Genomic DNA, 18,228 nt, shown 5'->3' with positions numbered 1-18,228 from the left:
GGTTTTTTGTTTTTGTTTTTGGGGGGTTTTTTTGGCTTTTTTAGGGCTGCCCGCATGCATACGGAGGTTCCCAGGCTAGGGGCCGAATCAGAGCTGCAGCTACCACCCTACACCACAGCCACAGCAATGTGGGATCCAAGCCACGTCTGCAACCTACACCACAGCTCATGGAGACGCTGGATCCTTAACTCACTGAACGGGGCCAGGGATCGAACTTGCGTCCTCATGGTTCCCAGTCGGGTTCATTACCACTGAGCCACAGTGGGAACTCTGGTGTGAGTTTTTTGAGGGCGTGTGAATGCCAGGGAACAAATCTTCACCCTTGCTCCTCCACTTCCATCAACAGCCACGTTACAGCCTCTGTTGGGAAGGGTGGGCAGGTGATGGGTTTGGCCAACTGTCAGTGTAGAACCCCGGACTTTTAGAACCTTCCTGGAGAGAAGTGGGACACAAGTTGCTCTGCAGTCCAGATGAGAGCTGAGGGTTGGCGGGGGCCAGAAGGGTCCCTCACCTTCTCACTTAGAGTCAAATGGGTATTTTTATTCGGACAGAATGAGGGGGAAAACGCTTTAAAACAAAGGACAAGCATATGGATAAGATGAAAGAATGCACTTTTCATCTTAATGATAAAAGAGTGACTCACAAAGCCAGTTGACCTGGTGGCCAGTTTTTCAAGGCTGAATACTCTCGGTCAACAATTTAACTTCCTCCGCCAGATACATTTTTTTTTTTTTGTCTTCAGTTTGGAGAACTTTGGGGGGCAAAAGAGGCAACATGTGGACAAGGACACAATTTCGGCCTCCTGGCCATAATCGAAAAACCAAGTCTCAGGACAATTACGTTCCCAAGTCTTGCTGGTCACCTTCTGGCCACATGTCCCTGGGATGGAGGGCGGACCGGGCTGTCCCACCAGGCCGAGGCGGACAGCAGTTGTGTTATTTATCCCCAGTTCATTCTGCAGAGGCTTTAGGAGGGCTTAGGAAGTGACACCAGAGCAGCCAGATAACTTAGAAGTGGGCGAGAAAGATGATGCAGGGAAAACAAAGTTGGAGGCGGCTGAGTCTGGGCCACAGTGTGTCTGTAACTGCCCCCTGCCCCCTGCGCCTCCCCCGAGACAGAACAAAAAGAGATGCTGCATTTTCCTGCCTGCATCTCAGCAGGCCCCCCCTCCTTGTCACCCACGGACCTCCAGGGCCCGTGTCTCACCAGGCCCCCTGCTTTCTGGAGCCCTTGTCTGAGTGAGGGCCAAGTGGTGGTCTCCGAGCACCCAGGGCTTGGTGCTCATTCTGTGTTTGATGGGTGAATGAATGAATGTCTGGGTGGATGAGCAAACAAAGGAACACAGATGGCTGAGGGAATTCACTTCTTCCTGTCATCAGGCCGAAGGGCACGCTAGGAAGAAGAGCGTCTGTCCCACCCCAGTGCCCCTGGCCACCCTCCCCCTTGTCAGAGGCATGTGGGGACAATTTCAGCCTGTTCACTCACAACACAAACATCTTTGCGTCATCTTCTCCCAGCATTTGAACCCTTGCTCTGCCATTCACTTAGCTGTGTGGCCTTGGCCAGGTTACTAGACATCTCTGTGCCTCCATTTCCCCATCTGTAACCTGGGGATAACAGGAGAAACCTCCAGGGATTCCAGAGGTTTGTATCCACGCAAAGGTGCCTGGAAGGGTGCCTGACACGTGGTCAGCGTGAGGTCTGGGTTGATGGCCTTTTTTTATCAGTATGACTCAGAGCCAGGCCTGCTGAGGTGGGCAGAGAGGAGTGAAAGTTCCCTCTAGGAGCCCCCAGTCCTTGCATCCCAGAATGCGTTCATCTTCCCAGCCTGGAGCTCTGTCCCCGTTCAGCAGAACTCCCCCCTCCCCCTCCCCCAGGCCCATCAGTCACGTGTGTTCCCAGCCGCGGTTCCCGTATGTTTCACGGGGACCCAAAGCATTGGGTCCGTGTGAGGCTGGAGGCCGAGGCTGGGGACACGATCACGGGGGTTACTGCAGCCCCCTAGGTCCTGCATGTTCGGGTCTCCCAGATGCCCCCCCAGCTCCGCCTCTTGTGCCTGCACCAGGCTGTTTCGGGCCTGGATGCCCCTTTTCTGGAACCAAGTGGCCACGGAGGAAGCCTGATCCTCCTGCCCCCGCCCCGCCCCCCCCGTCAGAGGCCCCCCCCCGGGGCTGTGGGGTAGGGTAGACAAGACAGAGGGGGAACTGAGAGGCAAGGATGAGGGGGTGTTTGGAGAAGCCTCCAGAAGGGGCCTTGGAGGAGACAGGAGGGGATGGGAGAAGGGGGGGGGTGGGAACAAAGGGACAGGAGAGGCAGGAGAGGTACCGCAGAGGGGAGCCTCCCTTGGGGCCTGGCCTGGTGCTCAGCATGCGGCTGCAGGCGCTGAGTAAATGTTTGTTAAGTGGATCGAACTGAATTGTATCAACAGAGAGCGAGGCTCGCAGCCTGGAAGTTTCCAGGCTGGCTGCACAGGCCCCCAGGCCACGTGGCACTTCTGCGCTTCTTAATGGGGTTTGTCGAATGCATAAGTGGTACCTCATTACCCAGCAGCACCAGCACTGGCCTCTCCTGGATGCCCACTCAGTCGACAGGCTGCCGCCCCCTCTCTTCCTGGCACCTGGGGAGGGGTGGGTGCACCGGCTGGATGGCCTGGGATTCCAGGGGAGTGGGCAGGGGGAGGGGAGCAGGGTGGTGGGTGGGGCGGCTCCGAGGGTCCCCAGCTTTCCATCTGCACCACGAGGGGGGGGCTGATGTCTTGGAGCAAGTTGAGAGACAGGGCAGAGGAAGTGTAGTTGAGGTTTCCCGGGGACCCAAGGGATTGGTCCAGAGGGACTGGCGATTGGAAGGGGAATGGTCAGATGGAAAGTTCCAGAAGGGAAGCCTGATGTGGCCATGGCATGGAGAGCAGGAGGCTGACTGAGCCAGGGTCCGCCCCACACAGGCCGAGGGGCAGAGGCCACAAACAGTCAGGTCAGAAGGGGGCCGGCCTCCAGCCGTCAGGTGGCAAAGGATGCCGCCGCAGGGGAAGAGCCACAGGCGGGCATCTCCAAATGCAGTCGAGGGCCTGATTCCACGACGAGGGTGGGGGTGGCCCCCTGGAGAGGGGCCAGTTTCATTCCTTCACTCATTCATTCATTCACCGAGGGCTTCCTGAGCATCCACTGCACTCCGGGTGAGGTCCAGAACACGCAGCAGTGACCACACAGACCCTGCTCCTTCCTACGCTGTGGCTCTCACAACCCCCCATGGAGGTTGGGGGCCAGGATTGGTGTCAGCTAAGTGCGAAGGGGGAGGTACAGTTTCAGAGAAGGCGAGGAGGCACAGACCCCCGGGAAAAGTATCTAGGTGAGAGGCCAGAGGTGCAAAGGCCCTGGGGCAGGGTGTGGCCAGGAGCGGGCGGTGGCTGCAGGGCAGTAAGGCTGGAGGGCGGAGAGCAACAGGCCAGGCCAGGCCAGGGAGGCACTCTCTGGAAGGTTTCCGAGGGTCTTGGGTAACCCAGGAAACTTTGGTGGCCTTTGGGCAGAAGAAAGGCCCCTGTGGTTGACATGTATAAAGAATTCCTGCAACTGTTGTGTTGAGAGTAGGGGTGGGGCACGGGCAGAAGCAGGGAGACCAGGTAGGCGCGTCCCCATCATGCTGGTGCCATGGGCAGGCAGCTGGGGACCCGGACACATGGCTGGAATCTGGCTGGTCCCCGAAGACTCTCTGTCAGCTGGAAGTGGCATGTAAGGCCCAGAGGAGCGTCCCAGAGGGACCCTCGTCTCCGCCTGTGCTGCCAGAACAGCCGAGATGGGTCTGGTCTACGATGCCCGGGAGACATGCCGGTGGAAGCGCGGACCGGGCATTTGAGTAGCAGGGTCTGGGGCCTGGTGGTGCGGTCTCGGCCGCACATGTACATTCAGGACTCATCAGCCGGTGAGGGGGATGCGTGGCCACGTGCAGCCTGAAGTCCCCAAGAGCTGGTCCCCAAACCTGCTCCTCATGTAAGCACAGCTCCTGAGAGTGAGATCGTTTCTGGGTTACTGCGCACCCTGGGCCCTGGCCCAGCACCCAGTAGGGGCTGAGGAGCCCCGGCCCCGGCTGTGGTTTGGACTGACTCTCACCCAAGAGACACTTGCGCCAGGAAGTGAGCGGGTCCGAGCCGGCTACGGCCTCCTTGCCTCATACCCCTTGTGCCCACCCCTCCCACTGGACCCAAACAGCTTTTATTAGCTTAACCAACACCAAGGCAAAGATATCCCTGTGAGAAGCATGATTATAGAGTTCAAGGAATTGATTGCTTCTTCTGGTGGAGTTGTCTAAGTGAATGAATTTTAAGCAGATCTATTTTTGAAAGGATGCATTTGACTCCATCCCTATGGCGACCATATTTCCCAAACCCGGGGCCAGAGACACGGCCTGACACATGGGCTGATGGATGGCCGAAGGACGCGACAGAATATTCGCAGGCGGAGCTGTCTCGCCTCCGTCCCTCATTTATTCCTCCTGCATGCCGGGCAGGATATTAAGAACTCATAGGCTTCTGTTATCTCCAAGCGTGTCCGCACTTGTAATGGGTTGACTTCAGTAAACCTATTTGAGAGGGTGTTATCGCTGGCTTGTGTTTCGGGGGAGGGGAGGGGGGGGCGGCTCGAGGAAAGTAATAGGCTAGTTTGACTAAGTTTTTCAATTTTCTGCTCATCATTGTGCTGCCAGAGCGAAACAGCTGCCCAGGAAAGGTGAGGCGACTGCAGAGGAGGCTGGTGCTGCAAAGCGGGTGAGCCTTCCCCGGGCCGGGTGCCAGTCCCAGCACAGCCACTTCAGAGTCACCGCAGCGAGCCCCACTGGAGCACTTCAAAGGGACCGGGCCCTGAGCCAAGAGTCTTCCATGAGCCACCCAGTCAGGACCTCCCGCAGTCCCTAGGGACCAGGGACCCTGTTATCACCACTCTGCAGACAAAGCAGCTGCCTCTCAGAGAGGGAGAGCTGCTCGCCTGGAGCCACACCGCGAGTAAGAGAAAAGGAAGCATCACGGTGGGCTTTTATCGAGCGCCTCCTCTGTGCCTGTCCCAAGCGCTGGGCACAGCCCTCCCTTCACTCGACCGGGGAGGAAGTGGGTAACTAGGACCCCCGGAAGGGCTAAGATGGGCCAAGAGTAAGAGCCGCAAAATAATCAGCTGTCGCCAGGATTCCGTGACAGGTGACACTCCGTGGGCAGGTGAGGACATGGAGGCACAGGATGTTTGACTGGCTTTTCCAAAGTCATGGAGCCAGCAGAGACCAGAGTTCGGGAAGTCCATGGACCCTGGCCTTCGCCATCTCCACGCCTCCAATTTCTTGAGGTTGGGCTAGAAAGGCGGGGGAAGAGATGGCAGTTACAGGCGTCTGTGTTACAGGTGGGCAGCACACTCGAGGGTGTGTCTGGTGGCGAAGGAGGCCCGGGAGGGAGGCAGGTGGCCCAGGCGGTAGGGACAGCTCAGAGGGAGGGGTGCGGTCCTGGAGATGAGTTGTTCCCCCCACCGGACTCTCAGGAGGCCCTTTGCTGCTCTCCCATCTCCTCCCTGAGGAAGGCAGGGCTCTGGTGGGGCCATCTCGGAGGGAGGTCCTGGATTGAGCATCTCACTCCCTCCTCTGCCGCCACTCAGGCCAGGCCACCTTCTGCTCTCAATCTCCCCTCCTCAGCCACCTCCTCCAAGGCCTTCCTGCTTCCTGCCTTCCTGCCGTGTGTTCACATCTGATCTCTCAGGCCCCACCCCCCAGAGGGCAAAGATGAAAGTCATCCCTCAGCCCCAAAAGCCCAGGCCTTGTCCTTCTCTCTAACTCGAGGGGCTGACCTGCCTTGGGAAGGCAGAGGGCAGCCAGCAGCCTGGGTTGTGATCCCACCGTCTTCACACGGAAGCTGTGTGACCTCAGCTGAATGACCTAACCTCTCTGGGCCTCTTGGCCACCATCTGTAAAATGGAGGGATAACAGCCCTCACTCATACCCTGACCCCGCTCGGGTGGGAAAATCCACCCCCTCTTTGCAGCTCCCCCCCCCCAGGAGGAGTCTAGATGAACAGGTGAACGTGCCAGACCCTCATCCTGGTTCTGCGGGCCTGAGCCTACGTCCCCCAAGTCCCCCCCCCCCCGCCCCCGGCAACCGATTGTGCACTTTGTGTGGTGCTGCTTCCTCTGGGGATTTATGCTCATTATACCCTGTTCCTGGCGTCCTGGGGAGGTTAGGGAACATGCTGAGGTCACGAAGCAGGTGGGAGCAAAGCCGAGATTCTTGAGTCCCACCCGCGCCCACCGCAGGTAAGCCACCACGGGACATGTCTATCGTCATAAACAGGCGCCTTCCCAGCAGAAGGAAAGGTCTAGAAGGAGGAATAAAATCTCCATTGCTTAGTTTTTAAGATTCACTGAACCTTCCCACTTGCAGCAAAAACAGCTTACTTTCAAATTAGTCCATCAGAGTATGAGTCATTTCTTTGCAAGCGCCTGTGCGAGGAATACTAATGCGGGCCGCCCTGCGGGAGGGTCCTGGCCCAGGGCTCACGGGGACCTGGCAGAAGCAGGGGAGGGGGTGCCTGCAGCCGTGAGCACCCCCACACCCCCCAGGGACGCAGCCCCCACCCCACGTGCCCTCCAGGCCTGGGGAAGCAAGGCCGGGTCCCTCTCCTCCAGGCTCCTCACCAGCCACGGCCTCAGCTTTCCTCCAGCAACAGAGTCATTAATCCCCCAAGCCCGGAGGCAGGGGCTGCGGCGGCACATAAGTCACGCCCACGCTGACAGGAGGAGCGGGAGAGGGCCAGAGCCTCGGCCTTGCCGCAAGCTCCAGAGACCTCGGTTCTGCTCCCTGCCGGGCAGGGGGGGGCATCAGGGAATGATGAGTCAGACGGAGGCCGGCGCTGTCACAAGGGGCCGTGGGGAGGATGGTCGGGTAGGCTGACCCCTCGCCCACCCCCAAGCCCACGGAGGCACCTCTAAGCTCACGGGTCCACGTGATCATGAGCTCTCTCACTCGTTCACGGCCAGCTGCTCACTGACTGTGGCTCTGAACTAAACCCATTTAGCCTGGGATGGAGGTGGGGGCCATGGCGAGAGCTAGCGCCAACGTGGATGAGACGGTCTAGGAAGGTGGTAGTCAGGGAAGGCTTCCTGGAGGAGAGGACAGGTGAGCTGAGCTTCCGGGGGGAGAGAGAGCCAGGCAGTGGAGGGTAGGGTGGGGTGGGGGATGCGAAGCCCCGAATGTTTGGATCACAGAGGGAGCTGCTGGTGCAGCTGCAGGGGCAGGCCCAGGTCAAGAGGGCCCTGGGCTCAGGCTGGAAGGCAGTACCCCAAAGCTGCTGAGTCCTGGGGCACTGTGGGCAGGGCAGGGCACCGTCAGAGTGGAGGTCTGGGCAGCTTGCCCCAGCTCAGAGTGACCGCTGGGAGGCGGTACCATCCAGCAAGGAGAGGTGTGGCCTCTTACTGGGGCCATGGCTGCAGGCGCAGAGGCTTGTGGTGGAGGGCACCTGGGGCCCCAGCTGGTGGTGCTGTGCCATGCAGAGCAGGAGGCCAGGACATCTCCAGGTGTCCTCAGGGTTCCGGGACTGGAGAGGGGCCAACAGAGCCAGAAATGTTCCTGGGGAGCTCCTGGAACGAGTCACGGAGGCAGCCCTGGGAGACGGCCACGTTGAGGTCACAGGAGAGCCACTGGAAAATCTTTCCACCTGACTGGCGCCTGCCCAGGAGAGACCCTTCATTCCTCACGGTTGACAATGAGCTCAGGCATGTCTGCAGCTGACAGGTCCTGAACGATCCACGTCCCAGCCTCACCTCCCAGCTTTGCAATCCTACAAGGCACAGCTGCATCTGCCACCTCCCTGGAGACAGGGCTCAGCAGCAAGTCCAGGGGGCTGGGGGGAGGGGTCTCTGTGGGGTCCCTCCCTGGGCCCCCCGAAGACACGGGAGCACCCAGAGCAGCAGAGAGAGCTTCCTGAGTCTCCGTCCCCATCCTTGGCAGCCTCTGGGGGGCAGCGTCTTGGGGACCAGCCCACACAGAGGTCATTCTATTTCTCCCTTGGGGCTAACCCATCTCTCTTAGAATTCAAAAGGTCTTGAATATCAGATCCAGGAGGCAGCCCCCCCTCACCCCAACAGAGCACCCACCCGTCCACCCCCCCGCCCCCCGCCATTTCGCCCATGCTTTGAGACAGGTCTGAGGCATCCAGAGAGAAAGGAGGGAACCGGGGACCCCAGGATCAGGAGGAGGTGGCTGCCAGCTGGGGACAGTCAGCCCACCCCTCCTGGGGAAGGGGAAACTGTGTGTCGTTGGTGGGGGGTGAGCCCCAAGCCCTCCATCGGGTCACCCCCTGCTGCCACCTTCTCCTCCCCACACACCTGATGGGGCTGTGGCAGTGGGGGTGGGGTGGAGGGGGAAGGCGAGCAGCAGGGTTTGGTCCCCTTGAGGCTCTGGGAGGACCTAGGAGGGATCAGAGGAGATCTGGCAGGAGTGGGAAGGATGAGAAACCCCACAAGTCTGAGCACAGACTGGGTGCAGCTTTCTCGTTTTTTCACCTTAAAAAAAAAAAAAAAAAAAAAAAACCTGCTAAGAGCATTAAGCATGAAAGCCAATTTTGACAAGAGGGAGAAGCACTGGCGTGACCCCGCCACCCACTCCGCTGCGCTCCGCCCACCTCGTCTGCTCTCTGCCCACCGCAGTCAAAGGCACGACCACGTTTGCTCTCTGCTTTTTCATCTTGTCATGTTTCATTAGCCATCTCCGTTTTCTCGTTGGGAATAAAAGTGTGTGCGCACACACACGCACGCTGGTCTAATCCCTGAAGTTTCCACTCAGGAGTCGTGAAACTGACACATAGGAACTGCAGTGCAACCAACCCAAGTGACAGCCTCCGAGAAAAATCTTCCTGTGGCAGGGTCGCCGTGGGTGGCGTCTTCACCCCGGGGGGCTCGGGCGCTGCTCTGGTCTGCTTTGCAACAGTCTGTAACGTTTGCTTCCTGGTGGCTCATTATCGATTTGTCATCGGATGCAAAGGTCGATGCTGGTTTTTAGAGTCTGACTCACATGGCACTGAACACCTCCAAGCAAGGTCCTTTCTGCGATTCTTGGGGTGGTTTTTCTTTTTCTTTTTTCTTTAATGGAAGTATAGATGATTTACGATATTGTGTTAATTTCAGGGGCACTGCAGTATTTCTGCAGATTATATTCCATTATAGGTTATTACAAGATAATGGCTATATAATTCCCTGCACTATACAGTAAATCTTTGTCCCTCATCTATCTCCTGTGTCGTCGTTTGTATCTGTTAATTCCATACCGCTAGTTTGTCCCTCCCTCTGCCCCTCCCTGTTTTGGTAACCAGTTTGTTTTCTATACCTGTGAGTCAGTTTCTGTTTTGCATATACATTCCTTCGTACTATTTTTTTTTTATTTTTTTCTTTCTTTCTTTCTTTTTTTTTTTTTTTGGTCTTTTTGCCTTTTCTAGGGCCGCACCCACGGCATGTGGAAGTTCTCAGGCTAGGGGTCGAATCGGAGCTGTAGCTGCTGGCCTGAACCAGAGCCACAGCAACACGGGATCCAAGCCACGTCTGCTACCTACACCACAGCTCACGGCAATGCCGGATCCTTAACCCACTGAGTGAAGCCAGATTGAACCCGAAAACCTCATGGTTCCTAGTCGGATTCGTTAACCACTGAGCAGCACGGGAACTCCCGTATTATTTTTTTGGATTCCACACATAGGTGATATCCTATAGTATTTGTCCTTGTCTGACTTAATTCACTAAGCCTAATATCCTCTAGGTTCACCAATGTTGCTGCAAATGGCAGTATTTCATTCTTTTTTTATAACTAACTCATATTCCATTGGATATACCTGTACCACATCTTCTTAATCCATTCATTGGTGGGTAGACACTTCTTCCCTGTCTTGGCTGTTGTAAATAGTGCGGCTGTGAACACTGGGGGGCAAGTATCTGTTCAAATGAGGGTTTTTGCTTTTTGGAGATACACGCCCTGGAGTGAGATTGCTGGATCCTATGGTAGATCTGTTTTCAGTTTTTTAAGGAAACTCCATACTGTTTTCCAGAGTGGTTGTACCAATTTACATTCCCACCAACAGCATAGGAGGGTTTGGGGGGCGGTTTCTTAGGAGCACATTTCCAGAAAGAAAGAGCATCCGCCTGGGACTAAAGAGCATCCATGCTTTTACAAATCTTGGTGCGTATTTTCATATTTGTTTCTAAAGGGGCCATGTCATTTTCACGTCCCTCGGTGCCCTTGCAACCAGTTCATCACAGCTTCCAGCTTTCCAAGCACTGGGGTTGTCATTAAAATGATCTATAGTTGATCCATAAACCATAGAGGTTTGAACTGCGCGGGTCCACGCATATGCAGGTTTTTTCCCCGTAGTAAACACAGCGCATACAGATTTTCAACTGCACGGAGGGTTAGCGCCCCTAATGCCTGTTTTGTTCAGGGACCCACTGTGTTTTGCTAATTCGTTAGATGCAAAATGATCTGACGTGACTCTCGTACTATCACTTCCCCAGAAGATAGATAGCAGAGTTATTTTCCTCTTTTTTCCTCTGGTACCGTATTTTCACAGTTATTTCCATTAGATAGAACCATATAAAATTGCCTCGATTCTATCATTTCTGCCCCACAGAGAAGGCAATTTCATACATTTCAACCCAAAACTAAAGATTTGAGTGCAGCCCTGCAACAGGCTATCAAGACAGCGAGGACCAAATGGCCATTTTTCCTTCCTCCCCGGCAAGAGATCCTGAGGTGACTTTTTGACATAACATTCAATTTTGGGAAATTAATTCCATCCTCTGACTTGCTTGTTCTCGCAGGGCTGCTGTCAGCGGAGCAGGAAGACAGCGGAGGTCTCCCAAGCCCCTGATATTGCAGCGGTCGATGGGGCCGCACGACTCCGGTACATCTGATCATTGTCTGTTTTGCTCTGGCCCGGGTCAGGTGGGTGGCCGTCAGGGAGCTGCGTGCGGCTTTCCAGCGGGAACAGGTGTCACCAAGATCCCTACCTTTTGCGGTCTCTGCCCAAGCCGACGGCCCCTTCCCAGGAGCTCCGGGCTGAATGCTCAGACCATTCCCTAGGGGGGGTGGCTTTTACCAGCAAGCATGAAGGCGGGGGGGGGGGGGGGGGCGGGGAGAAGGAAAGAAAAAGACAGGCTGTTTGTTGACACAAGAAGCCCCCCTCTCTGGACCTGAGCCACACTGGTTTAACAAACTCTGCCTTTGGTTTTTTGTTTTTGTTTCTTTTTGGTCTTTTGAGGGCCACACCCATGGCATAGAGAAGTTCCCAGGCTAGGGATTAAATGGGTGCTGCAGCTGCCAGCCTATACCGCACCACAGCCATAGCCACAGCCACACCGGATCCTTAACCCACTGAGCGGGGCCAGGGATGGAACCTGGATCCTCATGGGTACTAGTCGGGTTCATGACGGCTGAGCCACAAACAGGAACTCCCTAACAAACTCATAATGAAATGCTCACCTTGGTTTTCTCCTACGTGGTAGTAAAATAAACATGTCACGAGTTTGGCCATCTTAACCCTTCTCCGGTGTGTGGTTCAGCGGCTCTCGAGCCATTCATACGGCTGCGCGACATCCCCACCAGGCATTTCAGGACAGTTTCATCTTCCCGGCCTGGACCTCTGTCCCTGGTCCACAGATCTCCCGCCTCCCCCGCCCCCAGCCCCTGGACGCAGCCTTTCTACTTCCTGTCTCGAGGAAGTCGCCTGCTCCTGTACGTGGGATCACATAGCATTTGTCCTTCTGTGCCTGGCTTATTTCACTGACCCTATGTCCTCAGGGTTCATGCGTGTTGGAGCCTGCATCAGCATTTCCTTCCTCTTTAAGGCTGAGAAATATTCCATGGTCTGGATGGACCTCATTGTATGTATCTGTTAATGTATTTTTTATTTTTTGTCTTTTTAGGGCCGCACCCACGGCATATGGAGGTTCCCACGCTAAGGGTCCAATCGGAGCTGTAGCCACTGGCCTACACCACCTCAGCCACAGCCACAACCACGTGGGATCCGAGCCGCATCTGTGACCTACACCACAGCTCACGGCAATACCGGATCCTTAACCCACTGAGCAAAGCCAGGGATCGAACCCACGTCCTCATGGATGCTAGTCGGGTTCATTAACCACTGAGCCACAACAGGAACTCCTGTATCTGTTCACCCATCGAGGGATGTGGAGCTGCTTCCACTTTGCGGCTGATGTGAATAGTGCCGCTGTGAACACGGTGGTGGGAAGAGGCAGAAAAGTACAAAAATATGCCTGAGTTGGGAGTGGAGTCCAGGCTCTTGAACTTCTCTCTTGGTCCCTAGGAAGGTCTCCAGAGGAGACCCTGAGGTGGGCGGGGGGGGCCGCGCTCCGGCTCTCATAGCTCCATCCATCTGGACTGGCTGCGCAGGGTCCCAGGGCCTGTCTCTAAGATCAGCTGCTGGGGACAAGTCCCTTGCTTGGGACAAGACTCCCCTGGCACTAGGTAACACGCTAGAGACCCTCTCACCAAGATTCAGGGCCCCCCGCCCCCAGTCCTGCTCTCACACACCCGGATCCCCGTTTACACTTGGGGACACGGAGCCTGGGGGCCCTCCGGAGGCCGGGTCAGCCTCCCTGTTGGCCACACTGTAGGAGGGAGAGGAGGAGCACGGCTCCCAGCCTCTCCGGGGGTATTGAGTGTGGGGACAGCTGCCAAGACACTCAGGTAACTGATGACGCCTCTGACCTCCGGCGCTTTTAATTTGATTGAACAGGCACTTAGAGAAGGGCCCCATCCCCTCGCACTGAGGGGCGGGCTATAAATCAGGCTCAGGGAGAAGCCTCCCACACCAGGAGCGCTAAATCCTCATCTGGAGCCGCGGGGAGGCCACCCAGGGGCCCTGACCAACACTGCAGGTGCCGGGAAAGCTGCCCGGAGGTAGGGTGCTCCCCCACTTCCCCCTCCAAGACCCTAGCTGCCTGCCAGGACCCAGTCCGGGTCCCGGGGAGACTCGAACCCCTCACAGGTAGTCCCTGGCAGTGGAGGGAGGGGCAGGCAGGGGCCGAATCGAATCTTCCACACTCAGGAGTGCCAGGATTATGGGGCGGGGCATTCATCTGCCCCCCACCTGCACTCACACCCCCTGTTGCCTCCCCCAACAAGGATGCCCCTGGCCTCAGGGTGTGAAGTCTGATGGATGCCCTGGCTCCCTGTCATTGCCAAGTCCCTCCCCCCACCCCGCTCACCCCCTGCAGCTGCTCGTTGCCTCCCGTTAAAACACTCTTCCGGACCCACCCAGGTCTCCTCCTGCCTCTTTGGACAGCCTCCCAGCCTTTCTTCGAAGACCCAGCTCGGGCTCTTGGCCTTGCCTCCCAGGGGAGGGTCAGCCTGGAGGCCCAGCCCCGTCTTTGAGACAGGCTCCCCCGAGACCAACCTCCCCCAGCACTTACACCCCCGCTGTGTGCTGTGACTCTCAGACCCCCTCTGCTGCCCAGGCATGCGCTCCCCTAGGGGTCCGCCTGCCTCGTGGACCCTCTGGCCACCAAGCACCCCAGAATCGTACATCCAACACTTGCGTCTCTGGGATCAGGGATGAAGCCAAAAAGCCCTCGCCAGCCTCTGCGTACCCTCCTCCCTCGGCCCTTCCTCCAGCTAACCTCCAGTCCTGAAAATCCTGTCTCAGCCACCTCCTTCCAACCCCCCACTTCCCCACCCCACTACCGGCCCAGATACCACGCCCCCCGCCCGTCTGATCCCCGCACCCCACCGCCAACCCCTTCCTCGTGGAGCTCCCCGTGGTTCCCTGCAACATGCTCAGCCTACAGGCCCAGCTTCTCCCCTGCCTTCCTTCTTGCCTTTCCCTGGTTTGGGGGACATAAAGACAGACACAGATCATTCATCCCTTCTTTTGAGGTCCCCAGGCACAGGTCCTGGAGTCCAGGAGCCCCTCCAGCTGAAGGGCCTGTCACTATCTCTGCATTCCTGATGGAAGGATGGGAAAGGCATTCTGGGCAGAAGGAACAGCACATGCCGAGGACTTCACGCGGCAGGAGAGCTCGGGGGGCGGGGGGGGGGACTTCCAGGCGGTGGGGCAGCGAGCCAAGAGGGTGTGTGTGGGGGGGTGAGGCAGGGTGGCCCGCCCTGAGAACCTCCTTGAACCACTTAGCGGGGCAGCCTTTCTCCGGACTGCCACAGCGGAAAGGCCTGGGTCCGAGGCCCGAGGGAAAGATCCTGAGTACAGGCAGGAAGTGGCCTCTGGCCGAGATGGCCCGTTCCCGGCCTCGGTGCCTTCCGCTTTCCCACAAGGCTCCCGGCCAAGGTTGTTCAGGCCACTGTGCACTTTTTTACGAGGCTGGAGGTTTGTAAAAATTATTAGTTGGTGGAAACTCAAGGGCTGCCGGCCAGCCCTCTGTGGCGGCGGCGGCAGCCTGCCCGTAGGACACCCGCGTGCTCGGCCTCTGGCAGTGGCAGGGACAGGAAGGGGGAAGGGAGCCCCTGGCTGCAGCGTCCCCACCGTGGAATGTCCTCTGCTGAGACAGAGATGGGGGGCCATGGCCCCCCCCAACCGTGTCCCTGGCACCGCCAGGAGTCTCCGGATTGGGGACCAGGCTGGTGGCAGCAGAGTAAAGTCTCCCACTTAGGAACAGCGTGGTGCTTCCTGCCTCCAGTGGAGGAGCTGCCGTGGCTTGTGGGCACAGGTTCGAATCCCAGGCTTGAGAGTACAGAGCCTCAGGGCTGAGGACAGTAACAGTGAGACCCAGTGGACCCCCACGGGCTCTGGGCTCTGAGCTGGGCCCTTCCATGAATTAAGTCCCTGGTCAAGGGGACTGGAAAGAGGTGCCACCATCATTGCCCCCCCTCAGGGCACAGCCTCCTGGGCCAGGAAAGAAGGGTGCAGCCCCCACACCCCTGGCACAGGAGAAATGCCCGCCCAGCGCCTGGTGCACGTGAGCCGCCCGGCGAACCCGAGCTGTCTGTCCTCTCCCACCGCAAACCCTTCTGGAGCTGGAGCTGCCTCTCCTCGCTCGCCGGGAGTTCCCTCAGCAGAAAGGAATGTGCAGGCCCAGCGTTCTTGGAAACACCCAGGCTTTGTAGAACGAGCTGGACGAGGTCAGCTGTGTAGGACCTTGGCCCCCAAGCCCCTGGGCGCAGCTGAGTCCCTGGAAGAGTCATCAGGACGTGGGGCCCAGGTCCCCTCCCGCCCTGTGCTGACCCCGCCACCCGTAATCATGACCATCTGAAGGCCATGGGCCTCACCTTCTCTGGCTCAGCTGAGAGGTTCTCAGGAAGGGAGGCTGGGGGAAGGGAGGGAGAAGGGAGGGAGCCAAGGATGGAGGGAGGCCCTTCTTTCTGTCTAGATGAAGGAAGCATGTCCTAGGAAGGAGGACCATCCCAGCCCCACACACGATGCTTTGGGTCACTCAGAGCGGGGCCTTTCTCCTCCAGGCCTCAGTTTCTCCAAGTGGCACGTGTTACCCTCTTGCGTCATTCCCCTCTCCCTGTCAGAAAGACAACCCCACTCTGAGCAAGACTCAACAGAGTGATGGGTCCATCCGCAAAGGGCACTGAGGGTCTGATTAATAGGAGCATGGTTTTCATAGCTAAGGAGGTGAGTGTCTGCCACGCACTGCAGCTGGGGCACTAGTGCTCAATTCTGGGAGGAGCGGACCAATGACTCCTGTTCAGAGGAAGGCACTGACGTGCGTCGTGCAAAGAGCCAACAGAGGGAGACTTGAGACCTGGTTTGGTTTGGAGGAGAGAGGTCAGGAAGGTCAGATGGCCACTTCCAGATGTCCTGGGGCCCATAAGCAGTTCTAGAAAGCTCTTTCCTAACTATGAGATCTCCTCCATAAAGGAATGCGTGAGCTTCCATACCAGGAAGATAGTGAGCTCTCCGTCCATGGAGGCAAGCAACTGTCTATGTGGGATTCTGGGATTCTACATGTGCAATGGCAGCCTGGTCTGCAGAGGCTGTGGTCCCCAGGGGCGCTGGAGGGAGTGATTCGGCCCTTCGGACCTATGGTTCACAAGGCCTATGCTGTTCCTTTCGGAGAAGGGGTCATTTCTGTTCCTGGCCATGGAAGTGCCTGGTACGCCTTGGAGAGGCTTTAACGGACCATACCTGTTGCTCCAAGCCTTTCTAGTCTTCAAGCAGACCATGCAGGGTAGGGGGGGCTGCACAGTCTGCAGGGGCCCCCAATTCTGTCTTTCCTGCCTCAGCTTTGCTAGCCCCTGAGGCCCAGAGCAGGACTCAAGATCCTGACTCGCAGACTCTTCAGCATTCCTGCTGCAGCCCCGCCTGCTCCGTGAGGCCCCATCTGCATCCACTCACCGTCTTCCTGAGTGACCCTCGCTCTTCCACAACCCTCAGAGCCCTCCCCCAGCCCCTCGTTGCCAGCTCGGGGGTTTGCGGGGCTGTGGCTGCCACCTCCTGGACCCCGTGGACAGGCAGGGGGACCCCATCTCCCCTTTACAGATGGGGGGCCCAGAGACGCAGCTCCCGACCAGGGACCATGTGGCAAGGCTGGGCCAGAGAGGCCCAGGGCCCCCCGCTCCCCTGGCCCCCGCCCCCGCCCAGCTGCTGGGGCCTAATCCAGGCCTGTGGGAAGTGGACCGGGGAGCGGAGGCCGCTGGGACACCTTGACATCACAAGTGCGGCTCTGGGCTCCCGCCTCGGGGTTGGGCGAACTGGCTAAATCGCAATTCTCCGTGGCACAGGGGAGCTGGGCCCGGGCCAGGCGTGCATTATTCTCAGCAGCTGCAGCTGCGCAGAGCCGAGGGCCTGGCCGGGCAGGGGACTCGGGGCCGCTGAACCTCCAGCCCCTCCACCCCGGGGGCCCAGCAATTCGGAAGTTGCTGACCCGAGAGCCCTAAGGAAGAGTGGGGCCTCAGCCCCAGCCCAGGGAAGGCACAGCCAAGCAAGGGTTTCCATCCAGAAAATAAACCATCCCAGGATTCTTGGACCAGAGTGGGGTGAGAGGGTTCTGTGCGCACACACTTTGTGGGGAGCAGACTGGACCCCATCCCGGGCGGGTTCTGATCTTGAGTGAGTGCCACAAACCTGCCTCCCGGGGTAGGGGAGGGGGGAGGCCACGGCTCATCAAGCCGGTGGCCCCCAGCGTGAGCCAGACCCTATGGACGTCGGGCTGATGGGGTCTCCCTAAAAAAACAGAGGCTGCTGTCCCACGTAGTGGGGCAGCTTTGAGTGTCCAGGAGCAAGTGCGTGGACCAGGCTGGGCGCACAGTAGGCCTGCAGCCAGGGAAGGTTTCTGGGCCAGGGGGTCTTTACCCCCATGGGAAGCTGCAGATGTTTTGAGCACAGGAGCCCCAAGCAGAACTCTATGCTCCAGACAATAAATTTCCACACACGTTCACAGAGAAGCGGCGTCTCTGCTTCCGGCTGCCTCGTCTCCTGGAATAGCTGCCTTTTAATTACATGGAAAGGTCACCAGAAAAAAAAAAAAAGAAAGAAAGAAAGAAAAAGAAACGAAAAGCCAGAGTCACTGGAAACTTCCTCCCTGCCCAGAACTTTGCAACAAAGTAGCTCAGAGGTAAAGGGAGGGCAGAGGCCAGGGTGCAGTGGGACAGGGGACCCAGGGGACCCAGGGGACCCAGGGGCCCCGGCCGCCAACCCTCCACTCCTAACGCAGGTTGACAGGTTGTAGAGACTGTGATCTCTTTTCTTCCACTACTAGGCACCACTGCAGGTGGCTGCTCAGCTTGGCCCTGGGGACAAGTGAGCCCAACAGCCCCAGCTCCATGGGGCTTACAGTCTGGTGGCGGGAGTGGGGCTGGGGGAGGGCAATACGCGTGAACCGAGAAATCACATGCATCTGGCATCTCAGTGGTGGCAAGAGCTGCAGGCCCAGAGTAGGAGAGCTGGCTCAGTCCGAGAAACCAAGGAGGGCTTCCTGAAGGAAGCGGCACCGGAGCTTGGAGGAAGCGTGGGCAGGAATCACGGCGAGCAAGAAGACTTTTTCCCTCCAAAGACTGAGTCAGGCACACAAGATGGAAAGCACTAGAAGAAAAAGGCAAACGGCATTCCCAACCAGGGCGATCACCACGACAGGTCCTGCCTCCACAGCTTTTCCTTAAGCTGTTCTATCCCCCCATCCCGTGCCCACAGAATGCCCTTCTAGCACAGAGTCTTCATCAACACTAGGTCTTTCCCTGCCTTTCTAAGCCACAGAGAACCACAGCTGGAGGGGAGCTTCCTCCTCCGGGGGCCCCTGAGAAGCCCCT

This window comes from Phacochoerus africanus, chromosome 9, assembly GCF_016906955.1.
Source record: "Phacochoerus africanus isolate WHEZ1 chromosome 9, ROS_Pafr_v1, whole genome shotgun sequence".
NCBI lineage: Eukaryota > Metazoa > Chordata > Mammalia > Artiodactyla > Suidae > Phacochoerus > Phacochoerus africanus.
The sequence above is the reverse complement of the archived record's forward strand: the minus strand, read 5'-3'. Positions refer to the sequence as shown.